Source organism: Melanaphis sacchari, unplaced genomic scaffold, assembly GCF_002803265.2.
Source record: "Melanaphis sacchari strain LSU unplaced genomic scaffold, SCAv2.0 Contig1_pilon_pilon, whole genome shotgun sequence".
Lineage (NCBI taxonomy): Eukaryota > Metazoa > Arthropoda > Insecta > Hemiptera > Aphididae > Melanaphis > Melanaphis sacchari.
The window spans coordinates 7,099,988-7,120,587 of NW_020270976.1; the positions used below are offsets into that span (position 1 = coordinate 7,099,988).

The following is a 20,600-nucleotide window of genomic DNA, read 5'->3' on the forward strand; positions in this document are numbered from 1 at the left end:
ATCTGTACGAAAACCCAAAGCAGCGGGTACCCCCCATACCACCCACCCACCCATCCACCCACCAACATACACCCACACGTGAAAGCTCTGAGGGGTGAGGAGAGGCCCACAGGTACCTACACGTTGTATGTGTGTATAATAAATCGCTCGCGGCCGCGGTCGCTGGTAGCGCCACTGCTCCCGAGCACGTTGGGCCGGGCGAACATTTCGCGCGTTCCGCCCAGCGCGCAGATATACGTCGCTATGCGCGCGAACACGCGTTAGCGCATACGCATTCGTCCACGCGCGCACACGGACGGACGAGTGTTCATCAACTTCTTCGCGGAGGCGCGCGATCAACTCCACAACACGTACACACACATACACACACACACACACACACACACACGCGCGTGTGTGTATACATAAGCGTATTCTCCCAGCAGCAGCAGTAGCAATAGCAGCAGCAGCAGTAGCAGCCGCCGCCGCCGCCGCCGTCGACAATAACGTCCCGTCGATCACGCTCGCCGGTCGTCCACAGAACAATCAAATACTATATCTGCCACCGCCGCGCGTGTGTGTGCGTGTGCTCATCGCCGCCGCCGCCGCCGTCGTCGTAGTCGCAGTCGTCTCGCCGGACTTTACTCGCTCGACGCCATCCCACCACTACACATCATCATCCGTTACCACTACCGCCACACAATCGTCGCCGCTAAAACAACCACCACAACCGCCGCCGTCGTCGTCGCCGCCGCCGCCACCACCGTTACCTCCACCACCAATTCCACACCGCAACCACCGCCGTCGCCACTACTACCGCCACATTAGATATCCTCCACTGCCGTGTAATAACCGTCATCATCACCGCCGCCTGTACCTATCCTCTCTCGAGTACCCGTTGGATGGCTAGCGACCGCCAAACGTAATAACACAATAATCGACTTGAACGTGAACAATAATAATATTATCGTAGTGCTTATCCACTCGGCGTGCAAATTCAGTGAATAATCATAGCCGTGATGCATTCATGCGTAATATTATTATGATTTCGCAGCAATACCTCCGTATGCTCGATTGTATACATTATATTATAATAAGCCTATGCATGCACTTAGGTAACGGCAGCCGAAATTCTTGTTCCCGTCAGACCACTGTAGAGGATAGTACTACGCGACTCATCCGGTACCAGGTCATTTAGAATAAGACTGCTGCCGTCGCTGCCTCCATCACCGCCATCACCGTCACGAGAACCACCTGCACAACCACCGACACCGGAACCGCTATCACTCGGTAGATCAACTACTGCAGCATCATTTAGCGTACACGCAAACAGCGGGCGCTTACAAATCGACAGTCAATCAAAGGTTAGTTAGATATCAATTCGAATGAAATATAATATTTAATTATTCGTATGAATAATATCTTTATAATAGAATAAGACCGGACATGATTGGGTGTACCTATGTAGTACCCATTTTACGTATATGGTAACTTATTAAAATGGCAATAAATCGACTTAAACTTCTAAGTTTATGTAAATATTTTCAAATTATTGTTTGTCTTAAGACGAACGATTAAACTCAAACGAAATCAGCGATATATAATATTATAATGAGAATTGTTTTAAAAAAGTTATAATCGCATAATTATATGAGATAACCACTTTTAAAAATAATTTACATTTTTTTTTTTTTTTGAGTTTGAATTTTGGAGGTTTATATGTAAAACTATGTTGGTAACTTGTATAAACACGAAATAAAAGATTTTACCGCATAAAATGCTGTAAGACTACTAGTAAATACAAAAATTGATATTCAATTTGTTTTAATAGTTTTAATATTAAAAGCGCATCTGCAGAATACTAAAATGAAGTAAATCACTTCAGATAAACTTGACTAATCCGTAATTTTTGAGTTATAAATAATATATAAACATTTGATATTATGTACAATATGTATAAATCATTTTTAATTGCGAATGATTTGATATATTTTTATGTCGATTTACATTATAATTGCCTGAGTTCGAATTTGTAAATCTTTATCTTAGTACGGGAATTAAAATTATTTATTATTAATGGTTGAAAGTCATCAGTTTTTATCCATAACTTATTTGTCATTGATTTAAATTATAATTGGATATTCTGCTACTACTGTGAAGACATTTCCTAATATGTTGATCTTTATAATGTAATAAGATTTTATATACTACAAGTGAACAGTTTAATATATTTCTTATTTACTAAAAACTATCTTTCTCTTAACAATTCAAGACTTATATGATTTTATTTCTTATATAAGGGGGGGGGGGTAGACATTTCATAATAAAAAAATACTCTAAAAAAAGTTTGAATATATATGCCTTAAAATGTATTATTAAATCTCTAAAATATGCATAAATATTTTAAAAATAAACCTTCTTTTTATTAGCGGGAAAATTTTGTCTCGATTATATTTATCTTTTAAAACAAATTTTTAAATAATTATATTTTAAATACACAAATACATTTATTTAAATGAATATAATATTTATCGGTTTTGATTCATTTGATATTTATTTTATAGATTTCTCTTTAAAAAATAATTTTAATGTTATTTATAAATTATAATTTTTAATTACTTTACTAAAACAAATATTATTATCATTATTATAAACCAAAATAATTGTATACATAAATAGTTTAATATAGTATAAAGAATACGCTTGTATATAAAAACTATGTACTCATATATGAGTAAAAAAGTATTGAAATATGATAAAAAAGAACTCTCTGTACAATGAAAAATATTTGTGTATCAGTTAGTTATTTTGCTAAAAAGATGCAATATCTCTTTGGTCCATAACCCTGGATTCATAATATTTCAATGTTAGGTATATTAAGTTTAAATAATCGTTTTTTTTAATAACTAAGAGCGAAAATGATCAAATTATTTAACCAAAAATAAAGAACTTCAATTATTGTCGTACCGTAAAACAATTAAAAGTTGTATAATTTCTCTGCGTCACGATAATTTTAATAATATAAAAATTGATTTTCATATCACTTGTGTTTCTCGTAACTTTTATAGAATGTTACATTAAATTCATTATTATTTTAGTTATATGTATAGACTATTCAAGTCACTTACTAGTAATAAATTCACAGCTGTTACCACTATGTTCACATGAGTTTGTTATTAACGTCTAGACGAATAATTTCTAAATAAATTGTATTTGTTTGTTAACAATACACGTAGTATTTTTTCAGTTACAATATTAAACCTGAATATTAAGGGTAGAGTTCTTCTATTTATCGACTAAAAAATGATAGGTGTTGAAAAAAGAAACCATATAGTTAATGGGAAGCCGCGTAACTATATTATCAGCTATATTAGTATATTACCATAAATTGATTTAACTGCCAAAATATAATTTTTCAAAGTGAGTGAGTATAGGTACATTAAATTTACAGACAGCTTTCTCAGATACAATTATCATTTGACTAATAATTCATAACTTTGTGATTGCATTAACATATCTTACATTTTAAAGATGTAATATTCTTAAGTTCTTTCTTTTATTCGATAAAGCTTGTGATTAATAGATACCGATTTTAGCATTTCAAATACATTTTTCTTCTTACAAGTAAAACAATGAAAATAAAAGAATTTCATCTGTATTTTATTTCATTGTTATGCATTTTTCAGTTCGTATTTCAAGATTTTTAATTTTTATAGGACCACAACGTCCGTTTGACACAATCGAATTTGTTGACGATCATTATTCTTTAAATATACCTATATTATTCTATCATATAAATATATAATATTATTAGGTATTGTATTTTGTAACAATTGCGACATTTTCTTAAGAAATTAATTTAAAAAATTTTCTCACTATTTTCGCTTTGCATTTGACGCTTGCTGCACGATAAATTGTTAACGGCTCGTGCAACAAGTTATAAATGTACTACTACGCGTATAAATATAATATAACATTAGTTATTACTACTTTTATCATAAATATCTTGTATTCACAATACAGCAAATCGTCTTGATCACAAGAGGTATTGTTACAAAAAAAAAACCTAGCCACGAAGAGAAAAATCAAAGATTTAAGTTAAAATATATGACAAGTGCAAAAACTTTATTCGATCAGATTTAGGATTATGGTACCCCATAGTGTAGATATTCCCAGGGGTTTTTTAAAAACTTACAAAGCACGTACAACGATAGCGCCGTCAACACGTACGTTCAGTTTGAGGTGATTTGAGCTAGAAATGTCTCAGAGAAGTAAAATTTGTCATGCATATATAATATATTATATTAAATTTTGTATATTTTATAATGAGAGAGAGGATATATTTTTTGTCTAACATGTCGAAAAAACGGTGTGTAGCGTGGCACACAAAACGTTTGGATTGCTTTTTGACCCGGTAACTTTTATACAATCTTTAAAGAGAAAAAGAAAAAAGGTAAATGTTTTTGTTATCGTTTTTTGCCCAAGTTTAAGTTTTTTTTTTTTGTCATTGTTTTGTCAACAAGTAGCGTATTATTGTTGTATCTTTGTTTGTGGTTACCTATTTACACAATGTTTAAATAATTACATAGAATATTAAATAATGGCATAGATAGTTTATTGATAATTTTTAATTGAAGCAACACTATAAAATGTCAGAATTTGCAATCAAAAAGAAATATTACTTTATTTTGGAAAAGTTATATAATTTTATTATATTTTAATTTTGTTAATGCTTATTGGTATAATGTGTATATATACCTACGTATCTTTTATAGACTGAAGTTATTATTTTCATTTTTTAAGTGTAAGCACCGTTATAATTCACATAAATCTAAATAAAAATATCACATTAATACACGATAACTAACAAAATGTAGATTGAATCACTTATATAATATTTTTGGATAAAAAGTGTGTCCCTAGGACCACGAAAGTTCCTTTGACGACATTGTTGGAAAATTTTTTTGTGTTACATTATATACTCATAGGTATGTTATGTATATTGTATCTTTCTTTATAAAGCCGTTGTTTTGTCACACGATGATCATTATTATTACTGCTATTGTAAGTGTTGTTTTTTAACGACCCGTATATTTGCGTAAGTACAGCATCGCATACTTATATCAGTAAAATGAACCGTGAAATCCTTGTCTTGAAGTGTATAGAAGTATCAGAAAAAGGGTTTTACTAAGAAAGAGTGGTTCTAATAATATGATCAATGCACATCATATGTGTGTTAGTCGAATAAAAGGAATATGAAAATTAAGACTCGCCATCTGTCGTAGGTATAATAATTAATAACTGCAGTATACTAAATTCCTATAGTTGAGTCAACTGTGACTTATGAGTAGTTGAATGTTCAATAGAAGAAAGAGACTGAAAATTCGCTGTCCATATTATATGAGCACACGTCAGTTAATAATAATATGTGTAGTGTATATAAGAGGTATATCAATTAATCCAGCCATATAAACTATTATGTACATAATACATATATATATATTTATTTATTTATTTACTTCTATTCGGTTAATAATAATAATACGCAATATATTATGATTTACATGGTTCCAGAAACGATGAGTAAAATCTTATACTGGGAAAATTCACTAATTACATTATGTATGATAAAAATATAAGTACTTCCATATTATAGGAATTCTTCCAATTGTATATTATTATACTCAATATATCATTTATAAAATTTGAAAAAAAAAAAATTACATAATTAAATTAAAATTAGTTACATGATACATAAAATCTAACTTCGTCAGCGAATATTTTTCAATCTAATAACAGTATAAAAAAGTACTGTTGATATTATTAATGAACAATATCCTATTTCTGATGATTTAGTAAGAATTTTATACTTTTATTCGAAGGTATAAATGATTACAACTTAAAGTGTTTCTTGTTAATACTCTTATACAACTTTATTTTTAACTAAACTCTGTTTTAGTTTTATAAGCTGAATACTAATAATCTCGATGTTTTCGACTTAAAAAAGTTTTACATAATAAAGCAAAAAACAAAAAAAATTAATCTTTTAAAAAATTAAAAATTATTCTTTAATTTCAAATCTCTATAAATAACACAAAAAGAATCAAAGTAGGTATTTATAAAATGATATCATGTATAGAAAATAATAGTATAAGCATTTGGTGAAAATTTCATGTTTTTATTTATATTTTCATTGTTGAATAAATATTATCTATTTTGTCAAAAATTGGTTTAGCATAAAATTTCTCTATTTTCTCCATTTTTTTGAAAATTTTAGTGCCTGTTTACTCTTGACCATCCAAAATTTTTTACTAGATATAATTGTTTAATTTAACCTGTCTTACTAAAAATTTCACACATATCATTGTAAAAGCAATACATTTATCGCCATTTAGAACCTAAATACTATCAAAGTTTTCACTAAATTAGAGCTATATTAATCTGAACAGCTCTAAGTATATACCGTGTCAAATATATTTGAAAACATTCAATATCTTTTGTGTAGCGTTTTGATTTTAGTTATGTAGATTTTTTGATTAAGATATATACTATAAGAATAAAAATTTATCTTATGATATTGGTTTTATTTATGTAAATATTGGGTATTATTGTAAGTTTCATGCATGTGCATAATAATCTTTTATTTATAACATGCAAACTGTTGATTTTTCCCACAAATTATTATTTTTTTTTTCATATATTTTAGAAATTAAATCTATATTTTGAGTACAAATTTGCCAAAAATAACATTTTAATTATTAGGTATTTACTTCTACAACATAGGTTTACATTTTCTTGTTATATATTTGGTCATTTTTTTTTTTGTCCTACAAATCTTTTTAAAATTTTCTTATCATAAATACTACCTTTTTTTAATAGTAATATTTAATAATCAAATTTTTCGTAAATGATTTTGTCTATATCATATTGCATGAGGCTTAGATATAAAAAAACAAATAGTTCACTGACAATCTTTTGGTTTTTTTTTTCATAACTAATATTAATATTTTTCAATCAGTATGTTGTTTTAGAATAATTCAAATGTATCACAAAGTATATAAACGACACAAAATATACAAACGTTTTTGACACGATTTACAAAAACTAATAGGTAGATAATATTAATACATTTATTATTTTGATATAATTTCTTTGATGATAAAAAATAATTTGTTTGGTATCGATATAGTTTACATATTTAAAGTACCAATTAAATTTAAATATTATTCACTATTTTTATTTTTTATTGTTACATTAAAGTATGAAATATTTTGATATTATTTTGTCATACTACAAAAGTTGAGAAATATTGACTTATGTAACATTGTCTAAATATTATTATAATCTTTGTTAAATGACTTTTGAGGAAATTAAATATGAGTTTCGTTCATTATGAAAACAATGCATATTATACTTGTACCTGAGAAATTTGAAGTACTATATAATATTATTAACACATTTACACATAAATAAATGTTTCACATTTATGTTGCTTTTATAATGAACATAAAAGACGCAAACTTAATTTAACCTCAAATGTAGTGTTGTAATTTGGCAGTAAAAGTGATTACTTTTTTTATTGTTTCTATTCTAAAATAAATTTAATTCTGGTATATGATTATTTTAGATATTTCTTTATTTTTTAGTTGCCATATTCTAAGAACAATTTTTAAGTATATTTATGGTTTTGAAAATTACTATTTTATTTGAAATTTTGTAACAGCAATATTTAATAAAATATTTTTATTAAATAATTTATAATAATTAATAACTTTAATATGGTGGTTATAAAACACATGGAAAAGAAGTTTAGAAGTTTAGAAGTTTAGAAGTTTAGAAGTTTTGGTTATACAATTGTTCAACTTTCTGTAAATTATAAAACTACGATTAGCAACAAGTTATAAAAAGTATTTCTTTATTTTTTGTACGTATTATAAGAACTTTGATGGTTTTTATGTTTTTGCATAAAACTTTTTAACTAAAGCCTATTAAATAAATAATTAACTATACTTTTAAATCTAAAATTCCTATTCATATGATTTACTTTTTAAACATAATTATTTTCTCAATGAGATTTTAAAAACTTGAATATCATAGTAACTAGTAACTATAATTAATAGAGCTTGCATTAAATGCTTGATTAAAAAATAAACCGTATATTTTATTTTAACAAATAACGATTACTGTATAGTTTATATTTCTTAAAGTGTTTGATTATATATATCAAAAATCTAAAAATAATATGACATTATTTAGTAATAAATGTAATTAAGCAATTGGTACCTATTGAAGTATTGTCTATTATAGATAGAGCCTAGATAGATATTTTACAGTTTTAAAGTTTCTGTAACTGTTTTATGGGTTTCTTATGCAGTATAGAATATGTCATATAATATATTGTACTTATATTACGCTAGGGGAAATCAATTAAACAGATAGGTTTTGGCCGTCTACATAATAGAATATCGCCGACGTTTGTTTGTTTCCACTACAAATGAACTAACATTTTATTCTCTGACATAACAAAAATAGACACATATCTCTGTCTTGCTCATTCCAATTGTGTACACTCATCTTGTTGCGGCCTAAATAGTTTAACGTTTAAATCGGCGTGCGAATTCGTTGCTATTTCCTATCACTGTTTTGGCACCGTTTGCTGTCGCATCTCTCGATGGTTCTTTCGCTGGAATTCGCCACGTGGCGTGAAGAGTGACTAAATTTAAAATTAAAAAAAAAAATCTTATGTTTAGCATACATAATAATATAATATATTATTAAAAGTTTAATGTTTTATTATATTATTATATTTTAGTCGACTTTTGAAGGAAAAAAAGTTATATTTTAGGAAACATTTATAGCTTTTGTTTACTAACAAAAATTAATAGAAATACTAAAATATAATATTAATTATATATTTTTAATTTTTCTCATTACTGTAGAAACGTTTCAAATGTCATCAGCGTTGTAACATGATTCGATATTTGATTTCAATATCGTTTTAATTCTCAAAATTATGATTGAACTATCAAATATTTGATGACATTATTTAATTATAATAAATTCCTACCTAATTAATATTCCGTGCACTTGTAAATTGTTTCTACTATTTGTATACATTACATATTTAATTAAAATTCTACCTATGTATATGGTTTGATTTATTAGTATGTATTATATATTAAAAATATAAAGCGTTTTAATAACTCTTTATCAGTATTTTTTATCAGATATAAACCAAATAATGAAACTTTTTATTACATACATTTTATACCAAAAATAAAAATTTTGATATATTTTGAGAAAATATTCTCAAATTTTTTTCCCATTAATTAAATGATAAGCCATTGTGTACAAAAATATTTTTTGAATAAAAGAGGTATATTTTTTATTTGTAAGGGAAAGGATAGCTTATACTATATTTGTATAACTATTATAACTATTTTTAAGTAATTACTCATTATGATATGTTGAACTAATATTTGAAAAAATTCGTAAATTTTTACTAAAGATAACTTAAGTAATGGTGAAAAGTCTTAGTCTCTTTTTCAATGTTTTTTGAATTACAATAAAATAACTAAATTCTATTAAGGAAAAAATGTGATTTTTTGTACAATTATATTATATATATACTAAACAAATAAAGCTATAGATTTTAAAATTTTTAAATTGCCTATACCAATTTGATCAAGAATATAAATATCATAGAGTAAATAGTAAAAAACTAAAAATGTCTATAATCAGCCTAAAAATTTAAAAAAAAATTATGTCTAAAAAATTGAAGTACTTTAAATCCTTTCTAAATAATTATAATACAAAAAATAAAATCACATTGATTTTTAAAAACTTATCAGATTGTTAAAAACTTAAAATGATAACATTTAACCACTTACACAAAAACAACGAAATAACAGAATACCTACTTCCTATTAATCAATTGTATTATTGTTAGATAAATATAAAAAGTATGCTAAATACATTTTTAAATTTAAGTTTATGTTTTGTATTGAATATCTTAAACTAAGCAATGTTATCGCTTAAATCAAAATCCTATTTGAGTTCTATTTCTTTAAATATTAAAATGTTTTAAATCATGTGTAAATTTTAGTGTTATGCACATTAAATATCATTAATCATTCCTAAAAACAACTAATGAATTAAAAATTATTTTAGCCAAAAAATTATATTATTCAGTTACTATAATATGTTATAAACTTCTTAACTCATATAATGTAGGTTCAATTATGAACATGATTCCACAAATTTTATGCATGCATCATTTATTATAAACTAAGTATAGTATTATAGTAAACTAATTTATATTTATACAGAAAAAGGTTTTTATATATATACTTTATTTCTCTAAGTTGAGTTTGTTTGTTTGTTTTTTTTTTTTTTTGTATACATTTAATATTATTCTAAAAGTTTAAAAGTATTACATATTTTATTATTTTATTAGTAAAAAATAAATATTAAATCAATAATTGAACTTAAAAATAAATTAAAATCATATTAAAAGCTTAGTTATAGAAGTAATATATAATTGTGGTTCAACCGTAATTTTTTTTTTTTTATTGGAAAAGGTTCATTCATATGGAAAATTCAAGCTGTTGAATAATTTCAATTTATCTTTTTGTTTTATAAATAGTAGGCATGTCATATTATATACCTTTTATAGAAATTAAACGCTTTAATAATAATACAGAAAACTCATAAAATGTACCTAGGTGATTAAAATAATATTTTTAGAATAAATAACGTTATAATATATATTGAACATACATAATTCAAAATCGAATTATGCATTATTTATAAAATTCTTGTTACAATATAATATGTGTTATATTCTAAAATATTTATATTTTTAGTAGTAAGCAAAAAGATATTAAAGTAATTTTAAGTAATTTCTAAAAAACGTATTTTTCAAAAGGTTTTAAGTTGATATCATACAAATTATATAATGTGTTATCTCAAGTATAGTGTCAAAAGATTGCAGAGTCAGTAATTATACTGATTTATGAATTTCATAATACAATTATGATGAAGTAATTTAAATAATAATATACATATTAGTATAAAACTTTCAAAATATGGTGTTTAAATTATGAAGAGGCTGTTTTTTATAATATTATCTTATAAAACTATTATTTTTTTCAAACATATTTTTCTAAAAAATCAAGAAATTTGCTTTAATGTATCAATGTTTGAATGTATTCATCACGTTCTTGGGTTAAAAATCAAATCGCTGTAAGAATAATTTATGAAAAACTATGTACTTATAACATTTCATGTAATTGACTGAGAAAATTTTTTTATTAATATATAGAGAAAAAATGTAAAATCTATTTTTAGCTTTTAAGTCTTTTGACTTGGAAATAAAATATTACTAAAAAGTCGAAAAAATCAAAATCTTAAACATAAATAGTCAAATATTTTTAAATTCTATAGTTTAATTCTATCTGCATGCCAACAGAGTGAATTTTAAGTTTTAATTTTTTAACTAACTTATATAAATAATTTCACAAATAAATTAATTTACAGATTATTCATTTTTAAATCATTAAATACTCACTTTTGGTGGTCATTTTTACCTAATTTGTTTATAATCAGTCAAATTGGAGTTTTGATATTTTTTTATTCAAATGTAATCGATGGTTTCAGTCAAATTGGTTATTCAGTGTATATTATATTATTGGAGATTTATTTCACGATTTCAATACTTTTCATTATTTTATACATTTCTGAAATTGATAAAACCCTTTCGGCTGTGAATACTAACGCTGTTATAGGATTTGAATTGAAAATCTAGAGTGAATTGTGTTTCCAAGAATAATGAAACATAGATATTTTACTTAAATATCTAAATACATTTATCTTATTTCACTTGGGAAATCATGAGTCGTGTCCCATTTGTAGACTTACGTCTAGCACTTCGATGTTTAAAACGCAAACATATTATAAGTGTTATAAAACAATATCAAGTTTTTATTGAGTAATAATTGCACAAGTTAACATTTTTATAGGAACAATGTATTTATTTGGTCAAACATAATTTGAATGATAAAAAAAAAAAAAATAGCTTTGTGAAAATCATCATAATTTTTCCAAGTTCTAGTAATATACAGTTCAGTGCCATATATATGTAGGTAAATGTCCTAATTTTTAAATTAAAAAAAAAAAAAAGTTAAATATTTACTTAATATCTAAAAGTATACTGACCATGAATTAATTATATCGTTTATTTTACATACAACCAGTATTATACAATATAAGTATACTTTACTTGGTATATTTAATCCTTTATAATTTAAGTCGTAATAAATACCCAATTCTAAAAAAAAAATTTTACTTTATCGATATAAAAAATAGTAATTAGCATAAGAAATAAATTACCACTTTTCATATGTTGATAAATAACAACGTATATTACATTATTATATTTTCTTCGATCAACTTAAACATTTTGTTCTGAAAACCAATTTAATCTATAATTCCAAAGAATAAATTTAAGGTTTTATCAATTTTTTTTTTTCAGTAACTTCAATTCTCCATTTATCAAAAATAAATATTCATTTAAATATTGTAAACATTTATGAATGGTTACAAAAAATAATTTTATCAAAAATAAAAACTAACAATAGTTTATTAAAACTAATTTTAAATTCATTGATTTCATTTTCTACTGCTGTAAACTTTAAAGTTTTTCATCGAAGTATAGAATCGTACAGGAATTGCAAACGTCTTTGCATTTGTTTAATACAGTGTTATGTGATTACACATCAGTACGCTATTAGTCGTAGAAAACTGTCAGGAAGGTAAAAAAAAAAAAAACATTTTGTTGAAGGCATCTAATAGTTGTGTTTATCATTCAGTTAAATAAGTTTAAAGGAAGAAAAATAAATTACTTAATTTAAAGAAAAAAAATGTATAGATAAACCTATAGAAATATAATTGGATTTAAAATTTGAATACAGTTCTTTAACTTTGACAGAATTCAAAACTTATATAATACAGATCTAAATTATATAGTTTGTTTTCTCGAAACGATAATAAATCACATTCTTAGTTCTATTTTTAGATATCTATCAAAATTCTTATTGATTTAAGATATAAATTTTTAATTTAAAAATAATTAATTTCGACTTTTAAAAAAATCAACTTTATGAGTAAAATACATTTTTGAAAAAAACTTCCATTTTAGACGTCTGAAACTGAATATTTTAAATTGACAAGAAAATTGACAGTAATAACGTTGGTACGTGTATTTTTCCATTTTTTCCATTACAATAAAAAAAAAATATTTATTTACTTTTTTGATATTAAACAATACAATGAGTATAAAACTTTGTTAAAAAAAAAAAAAATTTATTAAAGTTACTCGTATTTTTATCAAAAATTGTATACATTATAATATGTCCCTCAACGGCTTCAACCCTTATATAAAAATCTATTAAAACTGAAGATAAACATCAGGTCTTAAATTATATTAGTCTCATTAAAATGTTAGCAGAGTTATTCATTCGGTTTTTTGATAAACATATTTCTGATATATTGACTATTTTATTCCATATATAGATCAAATAATGTTTCTATTTATGTTCTAAACGATTTTCTATGAGTACATACCATATTAACATTTTAAAAATATTCAATTTAAATCATACTATTATAAAAAAGGAAAATTATTTTAACAGAATACAGTACGTAAATTATTCAATAAAATAAGCATTAAGACTTAGGTACTTAAGTACCTACCGTAGAACCATGCAACTAATTTTCAGTGATGTATTTACGGGGAGTCATCTGGATGAATTACTATCCACTCCTTTAAAGCTTTTTAGATTCTGAGTGGAGCAATGATTAGGTTTATTAGTTTTTTATTGATGTTTTTTTCTTGTTTACTTATTTTTTTTTTTTTTTTTTGGTTATTACCTCTTGAATGAGTAAAAATGTTTGAATCTTCAACTTTGAGTGTAGTTTTTGGTAGCGAACTGAAAATAATTGGTATTTTAGAGATAAACATTTTCTTTACAACTAAAAAAAATTAAAATATACGTTTTTGACAAAATAGATTTTTTATTTATATTTCAATTTCATTTATTTGAAGATGACTAATTTAATCATAAATATTTCAAATACTTAGTTTTCTTTTTTGCTATTTACAGACGTTCATTTTTTTTTTGTCATTAATCAATTTGCTTTTTGAATCAAAAAGTTATAAAATTTAATGATAGGTCCATCGAAACATGATAACGTTTTTATCTAAAAATGAATATAATTTTTAATTTTAATACCTACTTAATTAAGACATAAAAATATATGATAAGATAATATTCTAAAATAAAATTTTTTACGATACACTTAAAAAATAGGCAACTAAGTACATTTTTTGTACATCAAGTCAGTAATACAAAAAAGAGTATGAATAAACAAACATAAACCACTGCCATATCTTAAGTGAAAGCCATTGACCCATATTAGTGGGTCTCCTGTAAATGTTGCATAATAATATCAAAGGAAGGAAGAAAACTAAGAGAAGAGAAGAAAAAAAGGAGATTTTTTTCCTGGTCATCACCCCTTTTCCCCCCTGGTAAAAAATCGTGAAAATGGCTCTGCTTGTATAGTACCTAGGGAATAACTAATAATAAATCTAAAAAAATATTATGCATAACGGAAAACCCAATAACCGCGATTGTTTTATACTATTGTTTATTATTCTTTTATGTGTAACTATACGACATGTGGCTCTTAAACTCGTTTATTAAACTTATTATATCTTTAGCATTTAAATGAGCCAGGACGATAATGAAATTTATACGATTCCAGCGGATCGTCTACCTGAACGGTCGGTTGTTCGACATTATTGCGACCGACCATAAATGCCGAAAAAAGTGTTGTTTATATTTTTTATTTATCGCGATTCGTGATAGCCAATTAAATCCTACAACTAATAATATTATTGTTATATCAATTATTATAAAACCGTACATCGTTTTGCGTTATAATAACATGCTGATTTACATAATACATTCAATATTCATACGTTGTGTAATGGTGATTTGATATCTTCGTCAACCACGCCAAATCACCCATATCCGATATTCAGCACCCCAACACCCAACCTATCGCGATCGTTATACGTATACCGCGTGCGGCGTACGTAATAATAACGTCTGTGTGTACACTCGGTGCCCACACGCACGCGACATGGAAAAGGGTAAACAACTCTGTGCCGGGTGGACGCAGACGGGCAGACGGGGCCGGTCATCGTCAGCGGCGGTCCGCGAAGGTAGCGGGTCCGGAGCCCTTCCCTCCCCCCCCAAACCTGCCCGGAAGAAAGAGCACGTAATATTATTTCGGTAAAACCGTGCGTCGCGATGCCCGAGGCGAGCGTTCGTGCGATCGCCGAGCTGCTGTACGTGTAGAGTATCGCTCACCACCGTGGCCGTTGCCTTGGTGACCGGCTGTCTGCTGCAGAAGTAGCGGAGGCGGTGGTATTCGCAGCAAGCAATCCGCCGGGGTCGTTGCGGTGGCGGCGGTGGTGGTTTGGGGGGGGGGGGGGTTGACAAAAAGGGTAGTACAGCGACGGCACGAGACCGACTGGCGGCGGACACGGGGCTATACGTGACGGTGGCTGTGCCGTAGGTGCAAAACCGAAAGGCCCCGAGAGTTTCGCTCATGTATATACATTGTACGCACACAAACGCACACAGACACGCCGCCGCCGCCGCCGCCGCTGTCACTAATGGGTCGAGCGCGGGCGAGAGTTGCGAGCTTGCACGCGCGAGATGAATCAATGAGAGACCTCCGCCGCTTGCCGACGGGACTTTTCGCGCTCGCTATTCTTCCTCTCGTCTCGTCTCACACCACAGCAGCGGCCGTCGTCAATGGCAACGGCCTAGAGAGAGCGTGCAACCGTGCGCGCGCGCGCGCTCGCGCGGGTGTGTGTGTGTGTGTTTATGGGTGTGTGTGTGCACGCGCGGCGGATGACGTAGACTGCTTGACGCCCGGGATTCGCCGCCGCAGCTGACTATCGATAACCGTGGTCCGTGAGTGCGCGCCGCATCGATTCCGCTCGCTGCCGGTTCGCTCACCTTTCTCCGAAACCACTCCACTCCGCCGACACCACAACTACCCCTCTTCTCCATACCTCCCCACCACACACCCCCGAAAACTGCCACCACGTTTTCATCCGCGGCCCACCACCCACTCGTCGGGGGCAGCAGGCGTCTTTCATCTCGCACGCCGTTTTACCAGCTTCCACGCTACCGACCACCGGAAATTTTGCCGAGAGTTGTCGGGCGATGGTAGTGGTGGTGGTGGTGGTACCCAGCGAGTTCGGAAATGACGTTACCGATATATATATATATGTATATATATGTGTGTGTGTATATACATTTTAACGTACGCGCTTACATATAAAATAATAATAATATGTATTATGTGAGAATATAGTTTATAGCGCTTACGCTCGTGTGCGCCGGTATTGGAGAGCTTTAGACGATTATGAAAATGTAAACCGCGCAGAAACTCACCAATGCAAAAATTATTATTGTTTCATCGTTTTTGATTTTTATTAATTTTTTTTTATTCTATATGATAATAATATAATGCGATCAAATTAACTAAAAAAAAAAAACGTTTAAAAAAAGCTTTTTTTCTCTCGTACAACACAGGCGTAATAAACACATTTTGACAAATTCGTTTGTTATTTTATTATTCAGTTGAATAATTGTTTTATTTCGTTTTACGCCACTGCCCCAACCAATTACGGTTAGGTAACTAATGATAATAAAAAAAAAAATCAACACAGCATGTTTTTTTTGGTTTTGATACGTACAATTTGTGATTTTTTGATTACTACGTATCTACATTTTTTTTTTTTTTAACATTTTGGGATATTGATACGTTATAACAACAGTATATAACTTGGTCTATTGTACAAAATAATATATTATTACACTATTAACAAGTGATTAACACAAACTATTATTTATTAAGTACTGATAGAAATTATATTTGTATATGTAACACATAATAATCATAGTGCTTAATAACATTTTGAATGATAAAAAATTATTCGAATAAATTAACTAAAAATACAATTTCGTAAATAACCTACTATTAATCCTATTTTTTTTTTTGTAAAAATATTAAAGGATCATAATATTCTAAAAATATACACATTGTTTGTTTTTTTAAAGAAAATAATGCAAAAAAACAAGTGTAATTGACATAATTCATAATACAAAATGATTTAGGTTGAATTCGAATTGAAAATGAAAAAGCTTTATAAAAACTTATTATAAAAGACCAAAAATATACATTTTTTTTCTTATCAAGCATTCCTCTTAAAATACAAAAATTAAGATAACGCTAAATATTCTAAAATCTATATGAAACATTATAATATTCTAGATCAATATTTTTAAGTAGTAAGTTTTGTTTGCAAAATATAATATTTCTTTCATTTTTATGTACAAGTAAATTTGTTTTTTAATTGTTTCATGTTTATTTTGCTATAATTATTTATATAGTAAATATATTTCTAATGCTAATTAATATTTATAATTTACTATTAAATAGTTATTTATTATAGTAAATAAATATAATTCTTTAAAAATATTGTACTTGAAAGATAAATTCGTTGATTACAATTTTGTGAAATACCTTTTTTTATGATATATAGCTGTTATAATTTTCAGGCAAAACGGAATTTTTTATTAGTTCACATACTTTAAAAGATGAAATTATATAACTTTGTTATTAGTAAGATTCCCGAGGAAAAAGTTTCAACTGAGTATTAATTATAAACGCTTAACGCGGAATTATGAGTTTCTTCTTTCTAAGATTAACTGTTCTTGGGTTAAACGGGTTAAATACAATTATTTTTCCGTGACATCTATTCGTCTAATGAATACATGCACGTTACATGAATTATCTCAAATGGGTTTTTGTTTTTCTTAGTAAGCAAATTAACAATGGGTTCTTTTAGAGTATATTGTTGATTATTTTAATACTTTTGAAACTTTTAGTTTAAATATTGAAGGGTGGAGATTAATGTTCATAATTTAGTAGTCCAAAATAAAAATACGAAAAGTTTAATCTTAAAATTATTAAGTTTTTATCAAATAACTACGTTAAATATAATTTGGCATTAAACGATTTAATTTTAGCTATTGAGTTGAAAATAAAAACTGATCATTGATCTTATTGGTGAACTCAGATTAAGATTTATCTGGATATAGTCCAAAACTAATGTGAAAAGGTATTCGAACTCTCAGTGTCCAAAAATGGCAAGTTTCAATTGACAATAGATTAAATGGGTTCACGCCAAATTAAACTGAAACTGTGATGTACCTACTTAAAATTTGTATCTACATGATTAATATTGTAAAAAAACTAAAAAATCCATTATGAGTTGCAAAATTGGAGTAAAAAAAAAATATCGATATTCTGTGTACATACAAAACTGGTGTAATTATGATTAAATATTTACTACTCACTTTATAAATCTCATAGCCAAGGATTTGATTTTAATTTTCATCAACTGATTTAAAATTCCGATCAGCCTCACACATCTTCGTTTTCTTGAATACAACTATGAGTCTTCTCGTTAAGTAATTGGCACACTTGAGGGCAAATAGATTATATATATATTAAATACTAAAAACATTTAAGTAAAATGTTCAGTGCAAATTAATTTATTGTAGAATTTTAATAAATTCATTGATCCTTTTGTAGTCAACAGGTACGCAGGATGTAAGCCAAAAGATCAATTTAAAATATTAGTTAATGTTTTAAATGTTTAAATAAATTATTTAATTTACGTAAACTATTTAAATCTCCTATAGAATTTTATAAAAATATTATGAAATAGTTCTTCTGTTTTAATTATCTACCTTCATAAACAAATGTAATATAATAGTAGATTGCGATTTTTTTTATAAAACAAGTATTATTTAATTAACTAATAATTTAAAAATAACTTTTTATTTAATTATTTAATTCAAAATTTAGAAAAAACTAGATCCAAATCAAACGAATCCTTAGAACACGTTCTTTTAAAAATAATAGCACGTACAATGAATGAATTTTTATAAAAATAGAACAAAATTCTTTAAAGATCCAAAAAAAAAAATAACATTTTTATTTCCTTCAGAATTTTAGTACTTATTATTTTTTTTTTAAAATTAGTTCCAATATAAATGTGAAAATGTAGTTAAATTTAACCATATTGAAAATGAAAACAATGCAGGTAAACAAAACTTTAAAAATCTTAAGTTTTCAAATTGTAATATGGATCTTTATATTAAGCTAATCTATTATAGCTATAAAATGTTTCGAATTTCAAAATATTTTGTATTATCAAGCAATTTATTTAAACTAAATTTAAATTAAAGATAAGAGATTTTGAATATTTTATTCCTGCTGTTATTTTTTTTTTTAATTTGAAAAGATACTCCTTTATTTTTTAAATTAATATCTTTTTATATGAAATGTGCCAATTATCAAATACTGATTTAATATATTTACTGAATTCCTAAATGCTTAATGATATTTTATACTACAGTAAATACTAATAATAATGTTATATGTTAGTATAGGATTATTGACGGTTAGTTCTTAATGTCGTGTCTTATTATAAAATCAAATTTTGTTCACTTAATTACATATTACATATAGTAAAATATATCGATACTTGCTAAAATAATATTCGATGTATTCATTACTTCTTAATATCTGATTTTGTTTATAAGATAAATATTTTTTTTTATTTCAAAACCTTAATTCATGACGAAATTTAAGTTTAATGAGCAATTTGTTTTATTTCTATTTTTACTTATTAATATTATGAACTTATGATTAGACTATAAATTGATAGCAATTAACAAAGCCTAATGTTTGATGTTTAAATATAATAAAGTCATAAAACCGTTATTAATATCTAATTAATTAGATCAATAAAAAGGTTAAAAACAGAATTTTTTCAATGTTTATTGTTGAAACTGCATTTATTTCAAATATTTAGATAACTTGAGTAATATTTTGTATGAAATGCGTACACTCTAATATTATTTTTAATATAAGTATGCATAAAATTATGCACACTGTAGGAATAATGACATCATTATTTTAGGCTACACAACATAGTTGTTATAAAAATATAATAATTATAATATAAAAAAATAATACTTAGGAATCTGCGTAAAACATGGAATATGCGAAACAACAAAATACATATACAAATATAAATGTGGAGTACCACTTTTTATAGAGCCGTCTCTTTTAGTTTCTAGAGAGTAAGTGCGACCCCAGCACCTAGTAGACACACTTGATCCCCGTAGAAAAAATAAAACTCTCTTTTATATTTTCTATTTAGATAATGATCCTCAATAATGTTTTCCTTTCTTTTTAAGTAAAGAGAAACAATAAAAATTAAACCCTACTATATAGAAGTTAAAATGAGGTTCCACTAAAATTTACTAACAGTAATATTTTTTTGTGGTTATATCGCAAAATTACTAGACATATAGAATACATACATTTCATATTAAAAGGTAATCATTAATTAAAATATACTAAAATAAATACTAAAAAACTTAAGTTAAAAGTATAATTTA

General features: G+C 27.1%; 1 protein-coding gene across 5 annotated transcripts in view; it reads left to right on the forward strand.

Moving 5' to 3' along the window:
- Positions 1-270: 270 nt before the first annotated feature.
- The window catches only part of LOC112593117 (poly(rC)-binding protein 2), a 39,780-nt gene continuing 19,450 nt past the window's right edge, over positions 271-20,600 (forward strand). For 2 of the 5 annotated variants that reach the window (XM_025337409.1, XM_025337408.1), the window contains exons 1-2: positions 276-901; positions 1,095-1,343. The gene's annotated coding sequence lies outside the window, so the exon portion shown is untranslated. The other 3 variants (XM_025337405.1, XM_025337407.1, XM_025337406.1) reach the window with 3 other exon arrangements.